Consider the following 27,880-nt stretch of genomic DNA (forward strand, 5'->3'; position numbering starts at 1 on the left):
AGGAAAGAAACAGAAAACATGGCTTGACAGTTAAAGACAGGTTTACGTTAGATAAAACCCAAGGGGGGCTTCTGGCCAATTTCTGTCAGGGGCACTTTCTCTTGCAGACTAAGAGTATATATTGGTTTTAGGGTAAAGGGGCCTATTACAAGCTTGGGATGTTTCTGTGTGGGGCAGAAGTTTATGGCAGGGTTGAAATGTCTCTGGGCAGAGGGGAGGTTATCTTGGGGCTGGCGTCTTCCCAGCTGGAGGGGGTTTATCTTGGGGCTAGCATGTCTCTGGCTGGGGAGGAGTTTGGGATGTTTCTGGTCGGAGATATTATTTGTGGTTTATGGTCATGCTGACCTTAGCCATTAAGGCTGATGCCCTTTGGATTTAGATAGGTTTTCTTTTTTTGTTAAGGTGAACTTTAGAATGTGGGGCTTGTCCAAGATGGTGATGCTCCTGCTCTTTCACCCTCTAGTAAAGTGTTTCTCAACCAGAAATTGGTACTTTGAATAGAACAAGTTTCCATTCTACAAGACTGACCCATACATCATGCCATATTTAGTATTCTACATACAGTGAATACTGGTGGCATTCTAGAGTAATGGCAAAAAGCATCTCAAGTTTGAGGATATTTGGTGGGGACTTAAGAAATGTAATTTAATCTTAAAAAATCACATTTGCCTAGCATTTTACATTTTGAAGCACTTTAGAGGGATTTTTCTTATTAAGTGACACACAACTGTTTTGTTAGAGGTAGAACAAATATTATTGTTCTTTTTTCATAAAATGACCTAGTTAAGTTCTGACAGCTAGTTAGTGACAGAACAAGGACTTAATCAAAGTTATCTCATATCCATTATTTTGTTTTTTTGTTCAGAAAATGTCCTTCTAGTCTAAACATATACATAAGGAAGAGAATAAGTTGCCACAAAAACATAACATTACAAAAACTATGAAGCAATTTTAGAATTCCTGAGTGGGAGTAGAAAGGAAATTACAATGTAGTAAATTTCATTGTATTCTGCATTTATGAGATTTTGGAATGTTTTCAAAATCTATATTATTCTGGCAACATACTTAACAACTTGGAATCAATGGTAAATTATGTAAATATGATTGAATCATCAGTAAATTGCAACTTGATCAGATATAGCTGTGTGGTAATACGAGTATAACTGTTAACTACCCTGACTATATTTTATTATATACCCAAGAGCCAAGATTCTCACATATGTTGCATTTTTTCAATCATTTTGCTAGAGGATTGATGTTAAATCATACCTCTTCCCTTTTTTTTCTTTTTTTTAAAGGAAGTCTACCTATGTGGCATAATGAGACCTACTCACTCATTCTGCTCAATGTTCTACTGATATCTGAATAATAGTATGCCTTCTCTGTTACATTTATTAACTAAAATTGGGAGCTATATCTGAAAATTATTTTTGTATGCAGTGCTCACACACCATCTGACACTGAGTTATTGACTTCAAAATAATGAATTTGGGGGGCAAGAGTAGAGAAAGTATTTGTGAACTGATTTAATGCTACTTGGTCATGTATAGGTTCTTTCTGGTAGTTAAAATTAGCCACTAAATATTTCAATTGGAGGGGATTATTACATTAACAAATCTTAGATCAGACTTTTACAAACATGATAATTACAAACAGGGGCATTTATTAACAAACTACTTTTAGTTATATAAAAGAAACAATTCCCACAATCTGGTTTTTACTTGGAAAATTTTCAATTACACTGGATTTTAAGTACTCTTACTATTATTTGTTGTAAGAGGTTATTTTGAGACAAATGCCAAGATTTTTTAGAATGAATTATATTAACCATATCGATATCAACCAACTATGGCAGCAGTTCACAGCTGGCTATAGAAATAGCAACTTAGGCTAGAGTGTCATTCCTAAGGATTTAATACTTAGGGATTTTTATGTCTTGTTCCATGCAAAAGTAAGGCATGTCTTAAAATATTTTAGCTGAGCATCTTATCATGAATAACTTTAATTTCACAAATAAGAGGACATTTATTATGCTACTGTCACATATTATCATTTATTATTGTACATCAAACAATTTATATTTGACATCCATCATGCTAATGAGCAAAGCATCATTACTGATTGAGATGTATGGAGACATCAATATCAGAAGGCATGCTTATAGTCATTTCCAGAGTATGTTTCTTTTTCATGTAATGTTTGTGGAGCACTGCTCAACTGGACATACTTGATTAATATATTAGCTGAGCACTCTGAATTGTGCTTTCTTAATGTTGGCTTTACCAAAACAATATATACACAAAGTATCACACTTTATGTACCAATATTTTTTTTTAACCTTACAGGGTTTGTAACAAGCGTCAAAACTATTTTAAATTGAAGGCCGTTCTACTTGAGCTACATTTCAAAAGATATTTAGAGCACATATCTCCCCACAGAAGCCCAGAAAGGTTGAATTTTTTTATATAATAGCAAAAATTATTCATAGAAAAGTAAAGAAGCAGAATCTGGGACTGCACAGATTTATACAAAAGCAAATAAGAAAATAAATATCTAGAAATATGAATACAATTGATAAAATATATTGCTGCATACCTAGATAATAAACACTCTTACAATTTTTATATCAGAGCTTATGAAAGAACGTGTAACTATGTGGACCAGTATGAAAAATAGATAAAAATAGTTATACAGAAGCAAATGAGAAGGAACACAAAGTTTACTGAACAAGATAGCATAGAATAGGGGACAGTCACTAATCAAAACAACCTAAAATGTTCACTAATATCAAATGAAGAGAGATTTATATCTAATATCAGAATCTCACAATGATAATCTATATATTATTTTATCCTATGTGTGTAATATATATATATATTTAATATGTATAGAAGAACATGTATGCAGACAACCATAATTTAGTAAACTTGAAAATCCATTTCATAGGTAATTTAATTATTATTCTAATTTTAGTATTTATAAATACTAGTATGTATAAATGCCATTTTCCTTGTCAATCCTATTCTTAATGACTTTCCAGTTATTTGTATGTTGCTACCTTCATTTCCTAAAACCAATGAGAAAAGAAGTTTTGAGAATCAATAGCCCTTCTTCTAAATATCAATGGTGATGATGTTATTTTTCCATAGGTCCATGACGATGTTGATGATAAGCACTTCTCTGATGATATTGAGTATCCCTCTACATATTCCATAAAAACGCCAGGTAAACTAGTTGGCCTCCTTCTACATGATTTTCTCGGATAAGCAGAATCTCCTTGGTACCCCCACCATCAACTTGAGTATAGGTGCCAAGTACCCTGACAAGCTGGTTGGTACCAGCTTCTCATCTCTTTCCCATCATCCATAATTTCCTCTTTCCATTACTGTCAGGTGGATTTCCTTAAGTGTCCAGGGTTACAACTGTCATTGCCATTCATCATAAACCTGAACATAAGAAGCTAAGCATATTAATTTGATCCTTATGTATGCTATTTTATTTCTCTTCCTTCTGACCCACCCCCCTCATTATTTTGCTGAAGCTTCTTAATAAACCCAGCCATGCTAGACCTTCTCCCTAATCTTTCCTTATATGCTGTATAATGATGGTGTCATATCTTAAAAGCTGCTAGGAGGAAACATGAATAGGCTTTAAGTAGTGATATCTGAACTTAGTAAACCACAATAACATTAGTAGCCACCTATTTTTTCCCTGAAGGCATAAAATAGAAAAGCAAGTTTCATTAAATAAAATTTGAGCAAGTGACACTTTGAAAATAACTGAGGTTAATTAGATCTATTTATGTGGTGATATTGAGCAGCTTAAAAAGGAAATCGGAAATGCATTAGCAAGTCAATAGACATTATGATCATTTTAGAGATTTAAAGATCAGAGTCTTGGCCAGTTTTAAGGTCTTAATATATCAGCTGTACATTATGTGTTTTGCATTATATTCTTTCCTTACTTTGCTCTATTTTAAATTGATTTTCTATTAAAGAAAATTGTCTCTTATAGATAATTAAAGGAAGTAATAGCAAAACCCATAACTCACCAAATAAAAGTGACACATGAAAATATTAGCATCATGAATTGATTTAAGGGAATAAAAAATTAACGATGCAGTTGAAGTCACTTAATTATCTTTCTTCAAGCCACTCCCATCCTTCTTATACTACCAGAGAAAACCATCACTACACAATTGGTATAAATTTTTTATATCAACCTTTTTATACTTTAATCATATACGCTTATGACCCACATGAATTTCTGTAAGATTGAACAGAACCAAATCAAAAATAGCACTTTGTATTTAACCTCTAGAAACTGACTAAAACCAGAAGTTAATATGGACTATTTTTTTTGTGGATTGTACATCTTATATAAATTATCAAGCAATTCTTTTTAATGTTTTTAGGCTATCCACACTGATACATACAGATTTATGTTTACATCTTGATTTTACCATATTTTATAAATGTACTTACATTTTCATTCATGTTGATGTTAACTTAGAATATTTCCCAATTTTTGCTATTACAAATGATGCTACAGTGAAGATTCCTGTTCCTCTCTCTTTATAAATTAATAAATAATTATTTTTATAATATACAATCAGAAATGCTAACGCCAAGTTATAATCCAAAATGGATGCAACACATTTATAGTCCTATCAAAAGAATATAAAAGTCTCTGCCTCCCCCATATCCTTGCCCACAACCGGTATTGCCAAATTTTTTACTTTGGATTACATTTCCCTAATTACTCGTAAGGAAGTGGGGACTCAATTCCTCCTCTTCACTTTTTGAAAAAGGTTGTAAATGAGTCATGTTCTCTTAGGACTCCTTGTTTGTAGCTATAATTTTTGAGAGTATGATAAGTCTTGAATGTGTAGGAGAAGAATTTAGTGGAATAACTTTTCCAAATGGTAGAAGAAAGCAAGCTTCCAAGCAGATTGATATGTTGTTTGATTAAAGGCCCAGATTAATGAGACTGATGATTTTTGAGGGGTAGACATATGAACATAGGAGTCACTCCTTTCTAAAACGGTAGAGTAACTTCTACTTATCAAATTAATGCAGAGGAATTTCTTTAAATTTGAGAGAACCTCAAAGAGAGCAGAGTTCTGTAAGTTTGAACTTCAAATATCCAAAATAATAATGTCTTTTTTCCTAAAAACATAACTAAAAGGCAGTATTTAATTCACTCATAAGTTTTGTGTGGTAATAGTTAGCAGATGCAAGTTTATAAAAATTTAGGCCATTAGTATAGGCCTTATCAGGAATAATAATTATCATCATAACTTATATATCCAGGGTCTATAAAATTTCAGGTCGTTTATTCATTTATTCCCCACAACAACACTAGGAGTTAGGTCCTATTATTATCTCTGATTTTATAGATGAAGAAATTGAGACAATTTTCCTGTCTAGGTAACAGAGTTAGTTTGTAACACAGCTGGAATTTAAGCCCAAGTAGATAGATTGCAAAGTTCTTGTTCCTAAACCCCTTGCTATACTGTCAGCCCCTTCAAGGAGCTTCATTCATGATATCTTTGTTTCTTATGCTGATTCTTTTTCAAGATAGTTTGATACATTCATGGAGAATATATTCAGGCATTTTTAAGTCTATCATGTTGGCAAAGGTGATATATTAATGACACAAAAATCTAATATTGATTCCAAAAGGATATTGAATAGAATGGATAGAGAGATATGGTGCATACACAATTCAATACAAATCAGCCTTTTTTAAAAAAGAAAATACTGCAGTGTGCAAAAACATGGATAAACCTTGAGGATAATAAGCTAAGTTTAATAAGCCAGTCACAGAAATGAAAATATAGAATCATTCAATTTGTATGAGGTTTCTAAAATATTCAAAGCAAAGAGTGAAATGTTGCCGAGGACTTGGGGAAGGGGGAAATGGGAAGGTACGTAATTATGAACAGGCAAAAAGTGTTAGTTAAGCAAGATTTATAAGCTCTAGAGATTTGGTATACAAGATTGTACCTAGAGTTGATAATAATGCATTATACACTTCAAAAATTGCTAAGACACTGGATCTAATGTTAAATATTCTAACCGCAGTCACATCAAATAAAAAAGGTTAGCATAAAAGAGACCTACTGAGGAAATGAACAGCATAGCCTAGTGGAGAGAAAAGGGAAAATTCAAGTTATTGAAATTACATATTCTTTTTTTTGTAAACACTGAAATCATTTAATTTGTGGGATAAGGTGGAAGGTGCTTAATCACACTCTAAAATTTTATGTATGGCTGAAATGTTTTCGCCATTCTCATCACTGTTGTCAAGAAAAATTTATAAAATTGTTTCATAATTCCCCAAATGTTATTATGCACACTTTCAAACTGAAATTGTTACCTCTGAAATCTCTATTAAAACATGACACAATTCCTCTGAGGAAACTCTTATGGATCTGGAATATAATTAAATTTGGATGCTCCTAACTGGATTCAATTCATTAAACTTATACTTTTCTCAGTACCCCCAACTCATGCAATGCTACTTAGGCAAAGCGAATTTTTATCCTACTGGCTAACACATTAAGGATACTACAGATACTTCTGTATGCAAGTTCACAAAAACAAAAAAAGGATGCTATGTTTAACAGTTCAAAATCAGCCTCTCAACATACACACAAAAGTAGATAATCTCTTCTACATTGTCTCCTAATGTACAATTCTGTCTATACAACTTTCCCTTCATTTTCCAGCCCTCCTTTTATAACACACACACACACACACACACACACACACACACACACACACATCAACATTCGCATTATCTCTCTGCGGTCATTCTTCTGACAAATTCATCAAAACTCTAGTAAAGTTTTGTTTCTAATATCAGTGTCTGGGAAAACTAAGTTAGCATTACCTTTTTGAGGAATTAATGGTGAGATGTTTTATTTTTTCAGTCAATCAGTAGGCGCTTAATGAGTCCTACTTTGTGACAGGAACTGTGCTATGTGCTGAAGATGCAAATATAAATGAGATATGATTCCTGCCTTCAGATAACTTATGACTTGAGAGGATTTTCCAGAAATATTAATAGTCAAATCACTTATTTTTGTCTATAATATAGAACGTAAAGGTTTATAAATATCCCAAAATGATCAGTGACTCTTCCATGAATTCACACATTTTCAATTGTAAAACTTCAACTGATCTATTGAGTAGTTTATAAAAAAAACCTCCTCAAATTCTATATCTTATATGATAACTAGTATCATCCTATCTGAAAGACAATTTAAAGGTACTTTACATTTGATCTAGAGTTCCAAAACATCTTGAATTTATAGATTTAAATTACTCAATGATAATGAAAACACAAAATAATAGATCATACGGGTCACAAATTATGACATAGCTGTACCATATGTTGTAATGTTTTTTGTGAAACTTAATTGCCTAATATTTAGTAAGAAATTACTTCATCTTAGCATTTTTGAAACTGTCCTACAATGTAACCAAAATTCATGGATTTGGTATTATTAAGTAGTATATTGAACTTTATAACTTACTTACATTTAGATTTTTAAAGTGGCTGAATTCTTACTATTCACCAACAACTGCACTAGGCACTTTGATAAATATTACCACCTCTAAAACTATTAATCATCTTCTAAGTCAGGGAGAATATTTTATATGTGATTCAATTGAAGCTGAGAGAAACGTAAATTCATTTGCACAATTTCACAATGCTTGCAAATGGTAATATGCGGTTTCAAACTTAAGCATGCTCTTTATCTACATCAAATGTACGATATCTGCAGTCATTTTTAGCAGGCTAAATGGTTTAACTTCCATAATACCTCCAGTTTGTAGTAGTCAAATCATTTCCTGGCTAGAGGTACAATTTATGCTACACTGCAGAAATAGTTCAGAAATATTTTATGGCAAAATTCTAAAGATATATTCAATGCTTGGGGTGGTACAGAAAGGAGTGATTTTAACTAAAATAAAATGCATTATTTTCATGGAAGGAAGAATCCACAAAAATTGACCTGCTCAAAAGCTTTGTAAGTTTGTGTGTTTGTACATGGAGTTTTTAAAATGTGAAATGGAACAGCATGGGACCTTCTAAAGGTAATAACTAATGCCAAAATTCGATAGATTTATTATTCATACTAAAAGTGTTTTAATGATAATAAACCAGTTACAATGTCATCAGCAAACAAAATTATTTTCTTCTTTAGTCAGTCATCTTTTATAAATTTGTACCTATAATTATTTTGTCATACATTGTCAACTACTTTTGATACCTCAAATATAAATGGAACTATTCTGTAAATGTACAATAGACTATGATTATTCTTTTCATGATTTTTAAAAAATCACTCTTATTACCTTAACAATAGTTTCATTAAAAAATAGAATAAGACCTACTATTTGATAGCACAATAGGGTGACTATAGTGAATAATAGCTTAATTGTACATTTTATTTTTATTTCTTTTTATTTTATTTTTTTCTTTTGAGACAGAGTCTTGGTCTGTCGCCCAGGCTGGAGTGCAGTGGTGCAATCTCGGCTCACTGCAACCTCCACCTCCTGGGTTCAAGCCATTCTCCCTGCCTCAGCCTCCCGAGTAGCTGGGATTACAGGCACCCACCACAATGCCCAGCTAATTTTTGTATCTTTAGTAGAGATGGGGTTTTGCCATGTTGGCCAAGCTAGTCTTGAACTCCTGACCTCAGGTGATCTGCAGGCCTCGGCCTCCCAAAGTTCTGGCATTACAGGCATGAGCCTCAGTGCTGGGCCAATTGTACATTTTAAATAAGATTATAATTGCATTGTTTGTAACTCAAAGAATACATGCTTGAGGAGTTGGATATCCCATTCTCAATGATGTGATTATTTCACATTGCATGCTTGTATCAAAACATCTCCTGTGCCCCATAAATATATGTACCTACTATGTACCCACAAAAAATTTTTAAAATTAAAAGAAAAAAAGTGGGCACGTGTTAATATTGTATTCTTTCAAGCACCTTTGAATGTGATCAATGTTAATAAGATTGTTGTAACATTTCCCTTGCGATCATAATGAGTAATTCGAGCTGTTTATAGAATCAGTCTTTCTGTGCATCTCGATAGTTAAGAATAGTACCATATAAAAGTTTCTTTGTACTATTATATTAACGATGCTTTAATATGCAGATTAACAGCACAATATACAATCAATTCAAATTTGGAACCAAAATATGTATTATGTTTTTAAAAAGGAAAAACATGCATTTCTCAAAATTTCAGGCTAAATATTAATGAGGTAGGCGTCATTAAAATAATGAGCAACTGAAATGCATTGAAAACACTATGAAATGCAAAAGATCCAATAAACGATTCCATTTTATTTTCATTACTAGTGAAAGACTTCAGATTTAAATTCACCTATCTTCAAGACAACGTTTAGACTTGGAAACTTACACTGTCACAGCTGAAAGCGTTTCTCTTCTCTGTATAACAGTCCACCTAATGGTTTAGTGTTCAAGGAAAATGTCAGGGGCTTTCAATCTTTTGTCTTCCCTGAATGACATTGGAAGAAGAATAATTGTCTTCGGCCACACATAAAATACACAAATATCAACAATAGCTGATGAGTTTTTTAAAATTACAAAAGAATTTCATAATCTTTTAAGAAAGTTTACTAGTTTGTGTTGCACTGCTTTCAAAGCTGTCCTGGTCCGCATGCGGCCCGCAGGTGGCAGATTGGGCAAGCTTGATTTAGACCATTCCCAGTTACAGAACATTCAGAAAACTCACTGCAATATTCATGCCAAAACCAGAAGATGCATGTATTAATAGAAGCTGGGAAGACTCTGCTTCTCTGACAATTTGACAACTGATATTTAAAAGTGTTTAAACATAAGGAAAATTTTCAGATTCATTTTCAGAAATGTTTTAATTACGGGAAGTATAAGAGCTGAGATTTTCTCTTATAGCAAAAACAACAAAATGTTTTTATCAACTAGAAGGGTGCGATAATACTTTTCATAATTTAAGCTGCTTTTTCTTATGAAATGCCAGAAGAGCTTTGTCTCTGTGATTTTAAATTGTATGAAATGTAATTTTTTTTAAGAGGTAGATAATACATCACCAATCTTAGTATATTTTTAATTAACTTGAAATTTAAAACTCCTCAAATTTTAAACTACTTTATTTAGGTATGATTGATATGTAAACAGCCATACATACTTAACGGATATAATTCAATGAAGTGGAGGATATGTATAACCCCATGAAATCATTACCACTCTTAAGGCCATAGACATATTTGGCATTACTCCTAGTACTAAAAGTCCTAGCCAGAACAACCTCCGAAAGTTTTCTCCTGCACCCTTTGTTATTTATTTCAGAGTAATAACACTTAGTGTAAGTTCTAAACTCTCAGCAAATTTTAAGTATAATACAGTATTATTAACTATAGGTACTAAACCATAGATCTCTCAGAAAAATTTATCTTACATAACTGAAATTTTGTACCCTTTAACAAACATTTTCCCATCTCCTCCTTCCTCCAGCACCTGGCAATCACCATTCTACTCTGTGCTTTTATGATCTTGACTATTTTGATTCCACATCTGAGATCATGCACTATTTGCCTTTTTGCATCTGGCCCATTTCACTTAGCATGTGTTCAAGGTTCATCTTCATTGCTACATATTGCAATATTTTTTTCAGGCTGAGTAATAATTCCATTGAATGTATATACCACATTTTCTATGTGCATTCATCCACCAGTTGACATTTATGTTGTTTTCATAACTTAGCTATTGTAAATAATGATGTAATAAACATGGGAGTGCAAATATCTATTCAAGATTCTAATTTAAATTATTTTGGATATATACCCAGTAGTGGAATTGCTGTATCACATAGTAGTTTTAATTTTAATTTTATGAGGGAGCCCTATACTGTTTTCCATAATGTCTGTACCAATTAAATCTCTGCAAACAATTCACAAAAGCTTTCTTTTTTCCACATTCTCACCAACACTTTTTTTTTTTTTTTTTTTTTTTTGAGACGGAGTCTCGCTCTGTCACCCAGGCAGTGGTGCGATCTCAGCTCACTGCAACCTCCGCCTCCTGGGTTCAAGTGATTCTCCGGCCTCAGTCTCCCGAGTAGCTGGGATTACAGGCATGTGCCACCACGCCCAGCTAATTTTTTTTATTTTTAGTAGAGATGGGGCTGGCCAGGCTGACCTTGAACTCCTGACCTCAGGTGATCCACCTGCCTCATCCTCCCAAAGTGCTGGGATTACAGGCATGAGCCACCACACCCAGCCACCAACACTTATGTTTTAAAAATCTTTTTCCCAACTTTCTTGACATGTAACTGACAAATACAAATTATATATATTTAAAATGTAAACTGTAATCCTTTGATATATGTATACAATATAAAGTGATTACCAAAATTAACATGTACATCATATTATATAGTTAACATTTTTTGTGGTGAGAACACTGAACATCTACTTTTTAATTAATTTCAAATATACAATATATTTTCATTAACTATAGTTTCTGTGTTGTGTATTAGATCTTCAGAATTACTCAACTTAAGATTTCAAACATTTTGACCAAAATGTTCTCATTTTTCTCACTCCTCAGCCCCTGGCAACCACCTTTCTACCATGTTTCTATGAGTTCAATTTCAAATTCCATATAAAAGTGAGATCATGCAGTATTTGTCTTTTTGTGTTTGAGTTATCTCATTTAACATAACATCCTTTAGTTTCATCCATGGTTTTGCAAATGACAAGGTTTTTTTCTTCTATAAGGCTGAATAATATTTCATTGTATATATATATATATATATATATATATATATATAATTTTCTTTATCCATTCGTCCATTACCAAACACTTAGGTTGTTTTCCTATTTTAACTATTGTGAACAATGCTACAATAAACATAGGAGTGCAGATACCTTTTTCACATACAGATTGCAATTTCCTTAAATACATATTTATTTTAAGTTTTTGAGGATCCTCTGTACTGTTTTCCAAAATAACTGTACCAGTTTACAATCCCATCAGAATACAAGTGCTCACTTTTCTATACATCCCTGCCAACACTTGTCACTATTTGACTGTTTGATACTAAATGTGAGGTTATATTCCATTGTAATTTTGATTTTTCTAGTGATTAATGATGCTGCTTGATTGAGCACATTTTCATATCCATACAATATACAATGACCTGTTGGCCATTTGTATGTTTTCTTTAGCTCACTGTCTACTCAGATTCTTTGCCTATTTTTTAATCAGCTGATTTTTTTTTGCTATTTAATTATAGATGTTTCTCTTATATATTGAATATCAATCCCTTGTCAGATATATGATTTGAAAATACTTTCTCCCATTTAGTTGCTTGACCTTTCATTTTGTTGAGTGTTTCCTTTACTGTGCAAAATTTTTTTAGTTTGATGTAATACCATTTGTTTATGTTTGCTTTTGTTGTCTGTGCTTTTGGAATTACATTCAATCATAAAAAGCTGAAAGCATTTTCTCTAAATCAGGAACAAGGCAAGGATGTCTATGCTCTCCAATTCAATTGAACATAGAACTAAAAGTCCTAGCCAGAAAAATTAGATGAGAAATAGAAATAAAAGGTTTCCAAATTAAAACAGAAAAAGTTAAATTACCCTGTTTTCAGATGACATAACTTTTACAGGTCAAGAAACATGAAGGAGGGAGAGAGGTGGCTCAGGATGACAAAAGAGAAGGCTTTGTTGATCATCCTCCTGGCAAGGAAACCGATTTAACAACTATCTACACAAGAAAAGCACCTTCATAATAACCCAAAATCATGTGAGCACTCACAGTACCTGCTTTTTATTTCATATCACTGAAAGAAGCACTGAAGATGTAGAAAAAACAGCCTTGAATTGCTGATGCCACCCCTCCCCCATACATCAGCAGTGGCTGCATGGTGCGGAGTATTTCTGTGCACAGCGGAGAGGGGACTGACTTAGTGCTGACCTGTTATAGCAGAAAACAAAACCATACCAATTCAGCTGCCACCCGCCCAGGAAGGGAGCATTTAAATCAGTTTTAGCAAGAGGGGAATCACCAATCCCAGTGGTCCAAACTTGAGTTTCCACGAGCCTTGCCATTGTGGGCTAAAGTGCTCTGGGATCATAAATATACTTGAATAGAGACTGCCACAAGTACTACAAGTCCGAGGGCTGAACTGGGCCCAGAGACAGTGGGCTGGGTTAGGTGGGCTAAATCTACTGATATACCAGCAGGAGCAGCTAAGGGAGTGCTGGTACCAGCCTTCCCCCAAGCCCAGCCTGCACAGCTCATGGCTCCAACAGTGACCCCTTCTCTCCACTTAAAGAGAGGAGTGAGAATAGTAGGGAAGATTTTGTCTTGCTCCTTAGACACCAGCTCAACTACAGCAGGTTAGAGCATCAGTCATTTTAGACCCTACTTCCTGGACATTTCCAGATCCTACTTCCTGGTATTTCTAGACACACCCTGGGCCAGAAGGGAACCTACTTCCTTGAAGGGAAAGACCCAGTTCTGGGAAGGATTATCATCTGTTAACCAAAGAGCACTTGGGCCCTGAATAATCAGAGGAAATTCCCAAGTACTATGTCAAGGGCTTTGGGTGAAACTCTAACACTTGCTGGCTTCAGATGAGACTCAGCACATTCCCAGCTGGGATAGCTAAGGGATGAGACTCCATAAACTTGAGAAAAGCAGAGAAAAAAGTCTTGCACCTAACGTACCAACATGGCCACACGGGGGTATAGCACCAAGCAGACACTTGGGGTCCCAAATTTCAGGCCTTTACTCTTAGACTACATTTCTGCAGTTGTCTGGGGGCAGAGGGCAGCCCACTCCACTGAAGGATAAGTCACAAGACAGGTTTTTGGCTCTAGTCTCTGACTCCTGAACAGCACCTAAGGACCCACCTGGCACCGAGGAGAACTCACCTCCCTGAAGGGAAGGACAAAGACCAGACTGGCTTTGTTGCCTGCTGATTGTAGAATCCCAAGGCCTTGAGCAAACATAGACTGAAGCCAAGAAGTGATTACCATAGGCCTTGAGTGAGACTCTGTGCTGTGCTGGCTTCAGATCTAACCCAGTATAGTCCTAGTGGTGATGGCCACCAGGGTCCTCTTGTCACAACACCCCTAGTTCCAGGTGTCTCAGACCAGAGAAAGAGACTGCGTTCATTTGAGAGAAAGTAAGAGAAGGGAACAACAGTTTCTGCATGGTAAACCAGAGAATTCTTTTGGATCTTGCTCAAGACCATCAAGGTAGTACATCTACTAGTCTGCAAGAACCACAGTGTTACTGGGCTTGGCATATAGACTTAGGCAGATTCAGTTTAGATCACAACACTCAAGTGTTTTCTAATATCTGGAAAGCCTTCCACAGAAGAATGGGTACAAATAAGCCCAGATAGTGAAGACTAAAATTAATACTTACTCAAAAGGATAATAATAGAGAACTTTCCAAACCTAGAAAAATATATCAATATCCCAGTACAAGAAGGTTGTAGAATACCACACAGATTTTTCCTAAAGACTACTCAAGGCGTGTAATAATCAAACTTCCGAAGGTCAAAAATAACAAAAGAATCTTAAAAACAACAACAGAAAAGAAACAAATAAAATACAATGGAGCTCCAATACATCTGGCAGCAGACTTTTCAGTGGAAATCTTACAGGCCAAAAGAGAGTGGTCTGACATATTTAAAGTGTTGAAGAAAAACTTTTAGTCTTGAATAGTATATCTGGAAAAACTATGCTTCAGATATGAATGACAAGTAAAGATGTTCATGAACAAACAAAAGCTGAGAGATTTCATTAATAACAGAATTGTCCTACAAGAAATGCTAAAGAAAGTACTTCAGTCAGAAAGAAAATAATGTTCACAAGCAATAAGAAATCATCTGAAGGTAAAAAACTCACTGGTAATAGTAAGTACACAAAAATATCACATAATATTATAATAATGTAACTGTGGTGTGTAAACTACACTTAAGTAGAAAGACTTAATGCTGAACCAATGAAAACTAATAACTATAACAACAATTCAAGACAGACACAGTACAATAAAATATAAATAGAAACAACAAAATGTTAAAAAGCAGAGGGATGAAGTTAGTCTTTATTGGTTTTGTTTTTGCATGTTTTTCTTTGTTTGTTTATGCAGTGTTACCTTGTTATCATTGAAAACAATTGGTTATAAGCCAAATGTTAACCTCAAACAAAAATGTATAGAATGGATATACAAAAAATAAAAAGCAAGAAACTAACTTATATCACCAAAGGAAATCACCTTTATTAAAAGGAAAACAGGAAGAGAATAAGGAAGAGAAGATCACAAAGTAACAAGAAAGCAAATAACAAAATGGCAGCAGTTAAGTTCTTACTTATCTATAATAGCATTAAATGTAAATGGACTAAAGTCTTCAATCAAAAGAAATAGAGTGGCTAAACTGATTTAAAATATACCCACTTAGTTGTTGCCTACAAGAAACACACTTCACCTATCAACACACACATAGACTAAAAAAAAAAAAAAAAAAATTGAAAAAGATATTCCATGTCAATGGAAACCAAAGAGGAGAAGGGGTAGCTATACTTGTATCAGGCAAAATAGATTTCAAGACAAAAATTGTAAGAAGAGACAAAGAAGGAAACTTTGAAATGATAAAAGGGTCAATTCAGCAAGAAGATATGGCAACTTAAAAAATACAGGCACCCAACACTGGAGCACACAGATATATAAGTCAAATATTTTCAACAATAGTAGTGGGAGATTTCAGCACTCTACTTTCGGCATTGGACACATCTTTCATACAGAAAATCAACAAAGAATCATCAAATTTAGTCTGCAGTGTAGACCAAATTGACCAATAGATATTTACAGAACATTATATGCAATGACAAAAGAAAACACACTTTTCCTCAGCATGTGGCTCACTCTCAAGGACAAACCATATGTTAGATCAGAAAACAAGTCTTAAAACATTCAAAAAATTGGAATAATATCAAGCATATTCTCTGACCACAATGCAATAAAACTAGAAATAAATAAGAGGAACTTTGGAAACTATAAAAATAGATAAAAATGAAACAATATACTCCTGAATGAACAGTGAGCAAAGGAAGAAATTAAGAAGGAAATTGAAAAACGTCTTGAAACAAATGATAATAGAACACAGCATACCAAAAACCTATGGGATAGAGCAAAAGCAGCACTAAGAGGGAAATGTATAGCTATAAGTGCCTACATAAAAAAAATAAAAACATCAGTAAAAAACCTAATAATGCATATTAAAAACTAGAAAAGCAAGAGCAATCTGAATCCAAAATTAGTAGAAGAAAAAATAATAATGATCAGAGAAAAAAAATGAAATTCATACATTTTAAAATAACCTAAAGACTCTAATTGTATTGTTTGTTACTCAATGGATAAATATTTGATGAGATGGATACCCCATTCTTAATTGTGTGTTTATTTCACATTGCATGCATGTATCAAAACATCTCATGTATCACATTAATATATACATCTATGTAGCCAAAAAATTAAAAATTAAAAGAATTTAAAATAAATAAAAATAAATAAAATTGAAATGAAAAAAATAATGCAAAGGATCAATGAAATAAAAATTGTGGAGTTTTTTGGAAAGTTAAACAAAATTGACAAACACTTAGCCATAGTAACTAAAAAAAGAGAGAAGATCCAAATAAATAAAATCAGAGATGTAAAAGGAGACATTACAACAGATACTCTAAAATTCAAAGGATTATTAGTGGCTACTATCAGCAACTATATGCAATAAATTGGAAAATCTAGAAAAAATACACAAAATGCTAGACACATACAACCTACCAAGATTGAACCAGGTAGGAATCCAAAACCTAAACAGAAAAGTAGCAAGTTACTAGATTGAGGCTATAATAAAAAGCCTCCCAGCAACGTAAAGTCCTCAACCTGAGGGATTCACTTCTGAATTCCACCAACATTTTAGAGCTAATACCAATTCTATTCAAACTATTCTTAAAAGTAGAGAAGGGAATATTTCTAAACTCATTCTATAAGGCCAATATAACACTGATCCCAAAACCAGATTAAAAAGTCAAAGAAAGAAAATAAAAAGCCAATATCTCTGATGATATTGATGCAAAAATTTCCAATAACATATTGTTAAACAAAATTAAGCAATACATTGAAAAGATGTCATCTATCATGACCAAGTAGGATTTATTCCTGGGATGCAAGGATGATTCAACATATGCAAATCAATCAATGTGATACATCATATCAACAGAATGAAGGACAAAAAATATATGATTTTTTAATGTTATTTTAATTTCTATTATTTGTAGAGACAGGGTCTCCTTATGTTGCCCAGGCTGGTCTCAAACCCCAGGCTCATGCAATCCTGATGCCTCAGCCTCTCAAAGTGCTGATCATTTCAACTGATAATGAAAAATAATTTGATAATATTCAAAAATCACTTCATGATAAAAATCCCAAAAGCATCAGGAAAAGAAGAATTATACTTCAACAAAATAAGAGCGGTATGTGACAGTACCACAGCTAGTATACTGAATGGGAAACAGCTGAAATATTTTCCTCTAAGATGTAGAACGTGACAAGGATGTTTGTTGTCATCAATGTTATTCAACATTGTGGTAGAAATCCTAGCTAAAGCAATAAGATGAGAAATAAATAAAATACATATAAATTTTAAAGGAAAAAGTTAAATTATCCTTGTTTGCAGATGATATGTCCTTATATTAGGAAAATCCTAAAGACTCCACAAAACAAAAAACAATTATTAGAACTAGTAAACACATTCACTGAAGTTGAGGAATAAAAAACACAAAAATCAGTAGCATTTCTATATGTAAACAGTGAACAATCTGAAAAAGAAATAAAAGTAATCACATTTACAATAACCAAACATCAAATTAAATACCTAGGAATTAACCAAAGAAGTGAAAGATATCTATAATAAAAACTATACAACACTGATGAAAAAAATGAAAAGGAAACTAAATAATGCAAAGATATTCTATGTTCATGGTTTGGTAGAAAAATTGTTAAAATGTCTATATTGACCAAAGCAACCTACAGATTCAATGCAATCCCTATCAAAATACCAATGATGTTCTTCATAGACATAGCAACTACAAAGCTATAGTAAACAAAACAGCATGCTACTAGCATAGAAACTGACATGTAGACCAATGGAACAGAGTAGAGAACCCAGAAACAAATCCACACACCTACAGTGAACTCATTTTCAACAATAGTGCCAAGAACATAAACTGGAGAAAAGACACCCTCATCGATAAATGATGCTGGGGAATCTGGATATGCATATGCAAAAGAATGAAACTAGAACTCTATCTCTCACCATGTACAAAAATCAAACCAAAGGGATTAAAGATTTAAATCTAAAACCTCAAACCATGAAACCACTACAAGAGAACATTGGGGAAAATCTCCAAGACATTGGTCTGGGCAAACATTTTTTGAGCAACACCAAACAAACACAGTCAACCAAAGCAAAAATTGACAAATGTAATGACATCAATAAAAAAGCTACTGCACAGCAAATGAAAAAAAAACAACAAAGTGAAGAAACAACCCACAGAATGGTAGAAAATATTTGCAAACTACCCATCTGACAAGGGACTAATAAGCAGAATATGCAAGGTACTAAAATAACTCAATAGCCAAAATATACACAATCTGATTAAAATGGTCAAAATACATAAATTTAACATTTATAACATCAGGAGACCAGCATGGCCAATAGAGTAAGATCCTGTCTCAGAATTTAAAAAGAAAAAAAGGAGGAAAGAAAAACAATCGTCTATACTACCTCAAACAATCTTTTGATTCAAAACAATTCCTATCAAAATCCCAATGGCATTATTCAAAGGAATACTACAAATAATCCTAAAATTAATATGGAATCACAAACACCCTGAATAACCAAAGCAATCTTGAGAAAAAGAAAAACAAACAAACAAACAAAAAAAACAAAGCTTGAGGCATCACACTTCCTGAGTTCAAATTGTATTGCAAAGCTATAGTAATAGAAACAACATGGTACTGGCATAAAAACAGACACATAGACCAGTGGAACAGAAGAGACATTCCAGAAATAAACCCATGCATACACTATCAACTAATCTTTGACAAATGTACCAAGAATACATAAATGGGAAAGAATAGTCTTTTCAATAAATGGTGCTGGCGAAACTAATAATTTCCATGCAAAAGAGTAAAATTGGACCTGTATCTTACATCATACAAAAAAACAACTAAAAATTGAATAAAAACTTAAATGTCAGACATGAAACCATGAAACTATGTGAAGAAAACATAAAGAGCTCCTTGAAATTGGTCTTGGCAAAAATTTTTTGGATATGATGCCCAAAGCACAGGCAACATAAACAATTTTTTAAACATTATTTTGTAGTATTCCTTTTCTTTTCCTTTGTTTTTTCTTGTTTTTATTTATGTATGTATGTGTGTATGTATATATGTATTTGTTTATTTTTTAAACAGCGTCTGGCTCTGTCACCCAGGGTGGAGTGCAGCAGTGCGATCTCCGCTAACTGCAACCTCTGCCTCCCAGGTTCAAGCGATTCTTCTGCTTTGGCCTCCCAAATAGCTGGGATTACAGGCACCTGCCATCACGCTGGGCTAATTTTTGTATTTTTAGTAGAGACGGGGTTTCACCATGTTGTCCAGGCTGGTCTTGAACTCCTGACCTCAGGTGATCTGCCCGCCTTGGCCTCCGAAAATGTTGGGATTACAGGTGTGAGCCACTGTGCCCAGCTCTATTTTCTACTTGTCTTATTGTTTTTCATAACCATTCAACTTTCTATTATTTCAGTATTAAACTACTTTAGAAATGCTCATGGTTTTCCAGGCAAATTTTAAATATTATTTCTCCTACTTTGAAATTTGAAGAAAAATGTATTTTACGTCTGGCTTTATCCTACTTAAAACCTCAACTTAAAAAGAAGCAAAAAAAATGTGATTAAAGATTCTATTACTAGATCGAATATATGTTAATTAGATAATGTACTATTATTACATCTATACTTGTTTGCAAAGATCGATAAAAACAAATTTGTGCCTGGAAAATAGGATGAGAATCCTCTTAATTAACTAAATTGATCAGTTCTGGGCCTATGGACCCAATGTAGCTTCTGTGACTTTCAGAAAAGTAAATTTTGAAGAATCATATTAATTAAAACAAATTTTTTTAAAAAAACCTAGAAACCAGTTTCAAAAAAAGTTATACTTTTGTCTTCTGAATTAGAATTTTAAAACAGATATAACAAAATCTTTTTTCCCATACCTGGGATGAATTAATCTATAAGGAAAGCCAGAATGTAATTAGACTATGATGATTGACAGTTAAACATACTTAAAGTTAACTTTTATCCCAGTAGTATGTATTTTTTTATCCTCTTTCCTTATGTTTGATTCTACATGTCAAAATATACTATTTTAATAAAGACAGATTTTAACAGAAAAATTATACAGGACTATATATTGTACTAATCTTAGCCATCACTTGTACTTACACATGAAATACCTTGATGAGTATGAAAAATTATAAATTAATGCAGCACTTTGTGACACCACTTAAAATTTAGCAAAGATGCATAAAATGAGATATTTGACTTCTCTAAGACTTGCATTGCATAATAAAAGCCTATAAAGTGGTGACAAACAACTTTATGGAAAAAATGTTTTCGAAAGTGAAAGGAAAATTCAGTTTAAATGTTTACCTATAATTATTCACCACAGATCATAAAGTTTTATAAAGGGACCAGAACTTGAGATGCTTCTTAATTTTACAATTGGAAAAATTTAGGACACAAAATTGTTAGTAGCATGACTAAATGTGAATAGCTAATTAGTGCAGAGCCAGAAGTAAGGTATTGATAGATATGAACCTTAGATATAATTAATTAAATACATATTATCACATGTTGCTGAACTGATAGGTAATAGCCATGTACTTCTTTTCATTACTCCCATGTACTCTATTCATTAGTTCTATCAAGGTTGTAACAAATACAATATTGTCTTCTTAGTAAATTATAATTAGATCTTCAGTTCAAAACACTTACCTCATTATTTTTCTCATGTTGAACAAAAAATGAAAAGCTATTTTGATACCAAGAGTAATGATGCAAAATTATTTTAATTGCACAGTGTTAGGCATTTGCAGGTTTATAATACAGTATATTTGTCAAAGTTATTAGTAATGGTGTAGCTGGGGTTTATTATGAAAGATTCTTTTAAAAATAAAGTGTTTTTCATGCTTTTATTGCTCTGAAAATAAAGAGATTCATACCAATTAATAAACACCACTATTGAATAAAGAAAAACATTTATAGGCAAATTGGTGATGATATATTTTTAATTTTCTATAATGTATTTAAAAGATAATTGGTGTTATTAACCACAAGAGATGACCCTTTTATCACAGTTACAAATACAGATAGTGTCCTTTAATACTGAAAATAATTCTATATCTTTTAAATACCTGAAAAAAATGTCATTGGTAGAATGATTTTAAATAAAATTCTTTTAAAAACACCCAAAAAAGACATTTAATCTTTATACACAATTTTCTTTATATTCTTCATGCCCCTTCTTTAAGACGCCTCATTTAAGGTTTTCAGACAGAATGAAGCAGCATATGTTCACAAAGGAGCAGAAGCACAGAAAATAGCCTGAGTAAAGCAACTCGAAAAACCGATTTAATCTGTTATTGCTTTTTAAATGTGAACTCCTGTTTAGTTTTTTATTGCTTCAAGATTTGTTTATAAAAATCCTCATTAATTAATGGGCTAGGTCTTTGTTGTCTTAAATGATTAAAATTTAAAAATGTCTGATTAATTTCTACTTACAGAGAAAGAACAACAAAAAAAACTTCTCTTAATTTTTTTTTAAAAATAGTATAACCCGAAAGAGTTCATTAGAATGTGTTATAAAATACACTTGGCTTGCTTTATTATGATTATCATTTTCCTTGGGTCAAGTTTTGCTGTCCTTATAAATCTCAATGATCTTTGTTTCTATCCATATTCTGAATTCTATTTGTCATTCCAGCCAGTTTAGCCTGGTTAAGAACTCTTGTTAAAGAACTGGTACAGTCATTTGAAGGACATACAACACTCTGGCCATTTGAGTTATTAGGGTTCTTGCATTGGTTCTTTCTCATCTCTGTGTGTGGGCGCTCCTTTATCTGCAGTGTTGATTGAGTAAAATCAATAGGCTTATTTTCTGAATGTTTTCACTGGTCTCAGGCTTTGTGCAGGGTCTTTATTTGAAGCTGCCTTCTTGTCTCTGGTTTTAGAGGGGTGGATATTAGTGAGGTATTTTTGGTGTTGAAGCTTTGGGGTATAATCTATCAGGTAGTATATAGGCTTATTGGTCATTTGAAAGAATGTTTCTCAGCTGTATGGCTACCCTGTATTCTCACAGTTGCAGCCATGTTCCCTCTCAATGCTCTGAAAGTGTTGGTTCTTCTTTCCTTTGATTGCTGGCTGTAGATCCTTATGTGGCACTCCTGGACTGCCCATTGCAGCTCTGAGGTAATCTCAATGTTTATGTTTCTTCCCCACCTTAGAGGCAGCAGAGGAAGAAATTTTAGTAGTGTTTGTGGTAGAGGTTTGTTAGCCTGTCTCCCAGAGGTTCCACCCCAGAGAGGTGCAAGTAACGAATTGCTCAGTGTAATTCACCCAGGATGGAGGGTCTGTGCTTGGGCCCAAGCCATGGGTTTCCTGTCTTGTTACTAGCAGTGGGATATGTGTTGGACCTGTGGGAGATGGACTAGCCTCTTCTACTTTGGTTGACTGCAGCTTGTTGGAGGTGTGAAAAAAAATACTTAGGATCTTTAATACTTCTTTATTCTGAGAGTGGCAAGGGAAGTTCCACTGCAGAGGCAGTGGCAGAGGAGCTAAAGGAAAAAATAGCTGATTTAAAAACAAAATCCTAATGGGTCTGACAGAGCTCAATAACACAATACAAGAATTTCACAATGCAATCACAAGTATTAACAGCAGGATAAACCAAGCTGAGGAAAGAATCTTAGAAGTTAAAGACGTGTTCTCAGAAATGAGACAATCTGACAAAAATTTAAAGAAGAATAAAAAAGTGAACAAAACCTCCAAGACGTATGGGATTACATAAAAATGCCAAATCTATGAATTATTGGCATTCCTGAAAGAGAGGGGGAGAAAGCAAACAACTTGGAAAACATATTTCAGAATATTATCTGTGAACATTTCCCTAACATTGTTAGAGAGGCCAACTGTCAAATTCAAGAAATGCAGATAACTCCTGCAAGATTCTACACAAGAAGATCATGGCCAAGACATATAATCATCAGATTTTCTAAGGTTGCTGTGAAAGAAAAAATGTCAAAGGCAGCCAGAGAGAAAGAGCAGGTCACCTACAAAGGGAACCCTAACAGGCTAACAGCAGACTTCTCAGCTGAAACCCTAATGCCAGAATAGATTGGGGGCCTGTATTCAACATTCTTAAAAAAAAATTCAACCAAGAATTTCATATCCAGTCAAACCAAGCTTCCTAAGTGAAGGAGAAATAAGATCCTCCCCAGATAAGCAAATGTTGAGGGAATTCATTATCACCAGACCTGCTTAACAAGAGATCTTGAAAAGACCACTAAATATGGAAAGGAAAGACTGGTACCAGCTAATAAAAAGCCACACTTAAACACACAGTCCAGTGATACTTTAAAGCAACCATACAAACAAGCCAACGTAATAACCAGGTAACATCACAATGACAGGATCAAATCCACACAAATCAATATTAATCTTAAATGTAAATGGGTTAAATATCCCCACTTACTTAAAAGGCAAAGAGTGGAAAGCTGATTATAAAAGCAAGACCCAATGGTATCCTCAAAAGACCCATCTCACAGGTAATGGCACTCATAGACTCAAAATCAGGGATGGAGAAAAATATACCAAGCAAATATGAAAGAAAAAAAAACAGAGGTTGCTATTCTAATTTCAGATAAAGCAGATTTTAAACCAACAAAGATCAAAAAAGACAAAGAAAGGCATTACATAATGTAAAGCGTTCAATTCAACAACAAGACTTAACCATTCCAAATATATATACACCCAACACAGGAGCACTCAGATTCATAAAGCAAGTTCTTAGAGACCTACAAAGAGACATAGACTCTCACACAATATTACCGAGAGACTTCAACACTTTACTGGCAATATTAGACAGATCATTGAGGCCAAAAATTAGCAAAGATATTCAGAACCTTTATTTGTCCTTTCTCGTGCTGCTATGAAGAAATGCCTGAGACTGAGTAATTTATAAAGGAAAAAGTTTTCATTGATTCACAGTTTCGCAGGGCTGGGGAGGCCTCAGGAAACTTATTTACAATGATGGCAGAAGGGGAAGCAAACACGTTCTTCTTCACATGGTGGCAGGAAGGAGAAGAATGAGCAAAGTGGGGAAAACCCCTTATAAACCATTGGATCTCACAAGAACTCACTCATTATCATGAGAACAGCATGGAAAGCCCACCCCATGATCTAATCCCATCCCACGAGGTCCCTCCCCCAACACATGGGGATTACAATTTAAATTACAATTTAAGATGAGATTTGGGTTGGGACACAGAGTCAGACCATATCAGGACCTAAACTCAACACTGGAGCAAATGGATCTGATAGACCTTTACAGAACTCTCCACCCAAAAACAAAGAATATGCATTCTTCTCATCATGATGTGGAATATATGCTAAAATTGATCACATAATTGGGCACAAAATAATCCTCAACGAATATAAAAGAGCCAAAGTCATACAGAACACACTCTCAGAACACAGCACCATGAAAACAAAAGTCAAGATTATAAAAGTTGCAAATTAAACAGCATGCTCCTGAATGACTTTGGGGTAAATAATGAAATTAAGGCAGAAATCAAGAAGTTATTTGAAAATAATGAGAACAAAGATGCAAAATATCAGAATCTCTGGGACACAGCTAAGGCAGTGCTAAGAAGGAAATTCCTAGCACTGAATGCACACACCAAAAAGTTAGAAAGATCTCAAATTATCAACCTAACTTTACAACTGAAAGAATTAGAGAAACAAGAACAAATCAACCCCATAGCTAGCAGAATATAAGAAATAACAAAAATCAGATCTTAACTAAAGGATATTAACACACAAAAAAAACATTCAAAAGATCAACAAATCCAAGAGTTGGCTACACTGAAAAAAAATTACAAGATAGACTAATAAAGAAGAAAAAAGATCCAAGTAAACACAGAAATTATAAAGGTAATGTTGCTACTGACACCACAGAAATAAAAGCGGTCATTAGAAACTATGATAAGCATCTCTATGCACACAAACTAGAAAACCTAGAAGAGATGAGTAAATTTCTGGACACACACATCCTTCCAGGACTGAGCCAGAAGAAATTGATTCTCTGAACAGACCAATAATAACTTCCAAAATTGAATCAATAACAAATAGCCTTCCTACCAACCAAAAAAGCCCAGGATCAGAAGGACTCACAGCCAAACTCTACCAGGTGTACTAAGAAGAGCTGGTATCATACCTACTGAAACTATTCCAAAAAATTGAGGAGGAAGGACTCCTCCCCAGGTCGTTCTATGAGGCCAGCATCATCTAGATACCAAAAACAGGCAAAATACAACAAAAAAGGAAATTTAAGGCCAACATTTTTTTGTGAATATCAGTGTAAAAATCCTAAACAAAATACTTGCAAACCAAATCCAGCAGCACATCTAAAAGCTAATCTATCATGATCAAGTAGGCTTCATCCCCAGGATTCAAAGTTGGTAATTATAATAAACCACAAGATAATCATGTAGTTTATCTCAATAGACACAGAAAAGACCTTTGATAAAATTCAACATTCCTTCATATTAAAAATTCTCAATAACCTAGGTATTAAAGGAAAGTACCTGTGGTGGTTAATAGTGAGTGTCAACTTGATTGGATTGAAGGATGCAAAGTATTGTTACTGGGTGTGTCTGTGAGGGTTTGCCAAAGGAGATTAATATTGGAGTCAGTGGTCTAAAAGAGGCAGACCCACCCTTAGTCTTGGTGGGCACCATCTAATGAGCTGCTAACACAGCTAGGATAAAAGCAGGCAGAGGAACATGGAAAGACTAGACTGGCTGAGTCTCCAGTGCTGGATGCTTTCTGCCCTGAACATCAGATTCCAAGTTCTTCAGCTTTTGGACTCTTGGGCTTACACCAGTGCTTTGCCAGGGGATTTCGGGCCTTTGGCCACAGACTGAAGGTTGCACTGTCGGCTTCCCTACTTTTGAGGTTTTGGGACTCATACTGTCTTCTTTGCTCCTCAGCTTTAAGACAGCCTATTGTGAGAACTAACCTTGTGACTGTGTGAGTCAATACTCCTTAAACACCCTTTCATACATACATGTATACTATTAGTCTTGTTCCTCTAGAGAACCCTAATAGCATACCTCAAAATAATTAGAGCCATCTATGACAAACCCAAAGCCAACATTATAATGATTGGGAAAAAGCTGGTAGCATTCCCCTTGCAATCCAGCACAAGACAAAGATGCCCTCTCTCTGCACTTCTATTCAACATAGTATTGGAAGTCGTAGCCAAAGCGAGCAGGTAGGAAAAAAAAAACAAAGTGCATCCGAATAGGAAGAGAGGAAGCTGAATTATCTCTGTTTGCAGACAACCTAATTTTATATCTAGAAAACCCCACAGTCTTGGGCCAAAAGCTCTTTCAGTTGATAAACAACTTCAGCAAAGTTGCTGGATACAAATTCAATGTACAAAAATTACTAGCATTTCTATTCACCAACAATAGTGAAACTGAGAGCCAAATCAGAAAGGCAATCCCATTCACAATTGCCACAAAAAAAAAATGCCTAGGAATACAGCTAATGAGGAAAATGAATGGCATCTACAATGAGAATTACAAAACACTGTTCAAAGAAATCAGAGGAAACACAAATGCAAAAATATCTCATGCTCATGGATAGAAAGAATCAATATCAATAAAATGGCTTTACTGCCCAATGCAATTTACATATTCAGTGCTATTCCTATCAAACTACCAAAGACATTTTTCACAGAACTGGAAAAAACTATTTTAAAATTCATGTGGAACCAAAAAAGAGCCCAAATAGCCAAGGCAATCCTAAACAAAAGTAACAAAGCTGGAGGCTTCATGTTACCCAACTGCAGACTATACTACGAGGCTACAGTAATCAAAACAGCATGGTTCTGGTTCAAAAACAGGCATATAGCCCAATGGAACAGAATAAAGATTAAAAGCAAAAATTTACAAGTAGGATGTAATTAAAGTTAAGAGCTTCTGCACAGCAAAGGAAACTATCAACAGAGCAAACAACCTACAGAATGGGAAAAAATATTTGCAAACTGCACATCTGACAAAGGTCTAAGTACTAGCATCTATAAGGAGTTTAAACAAAATTACAAGAGAAAAACAAGCCCCATTAAAAAGTGGGCAAAGGATATGAACAGACACTTTTCAAAAGAAGATAGACATGCAGCCAACAAGTATATGAAAGTTCAATATCAATGATCATTAGAGAAATGCTATCAAAATGATGAGGTACCATTTCACACCAGTCAGAATAGCTATTGTTAATAATAATAATAATAATAATAATAACAGATGCTGGCAATCTTGTGGAGAAAAGGGAACACTTATACACTGTTGGTGAGAGTGTAAATTGGTTTAACCATTGTGGAAAGCAGTATGGCTATTCCTCAAAGAGCTAGAAGCAGAACTACTGT

Source organism: Pongo pygmaeus, chromosome X, assembly GCF_028885625.2.
Source record: "Pongo pygmaeus isolate AG05252 chromosome X, NHGRI_mPonPyg2-v2.0_pri, whole genome shotgun sequence".
In the NCBI taxonomy this organism is placed as follows: Eukaryota; Metazoa; Chordata; class Mammalia; order Primates; family Hominidae; genus Pongo; species Pongo pygmaeus.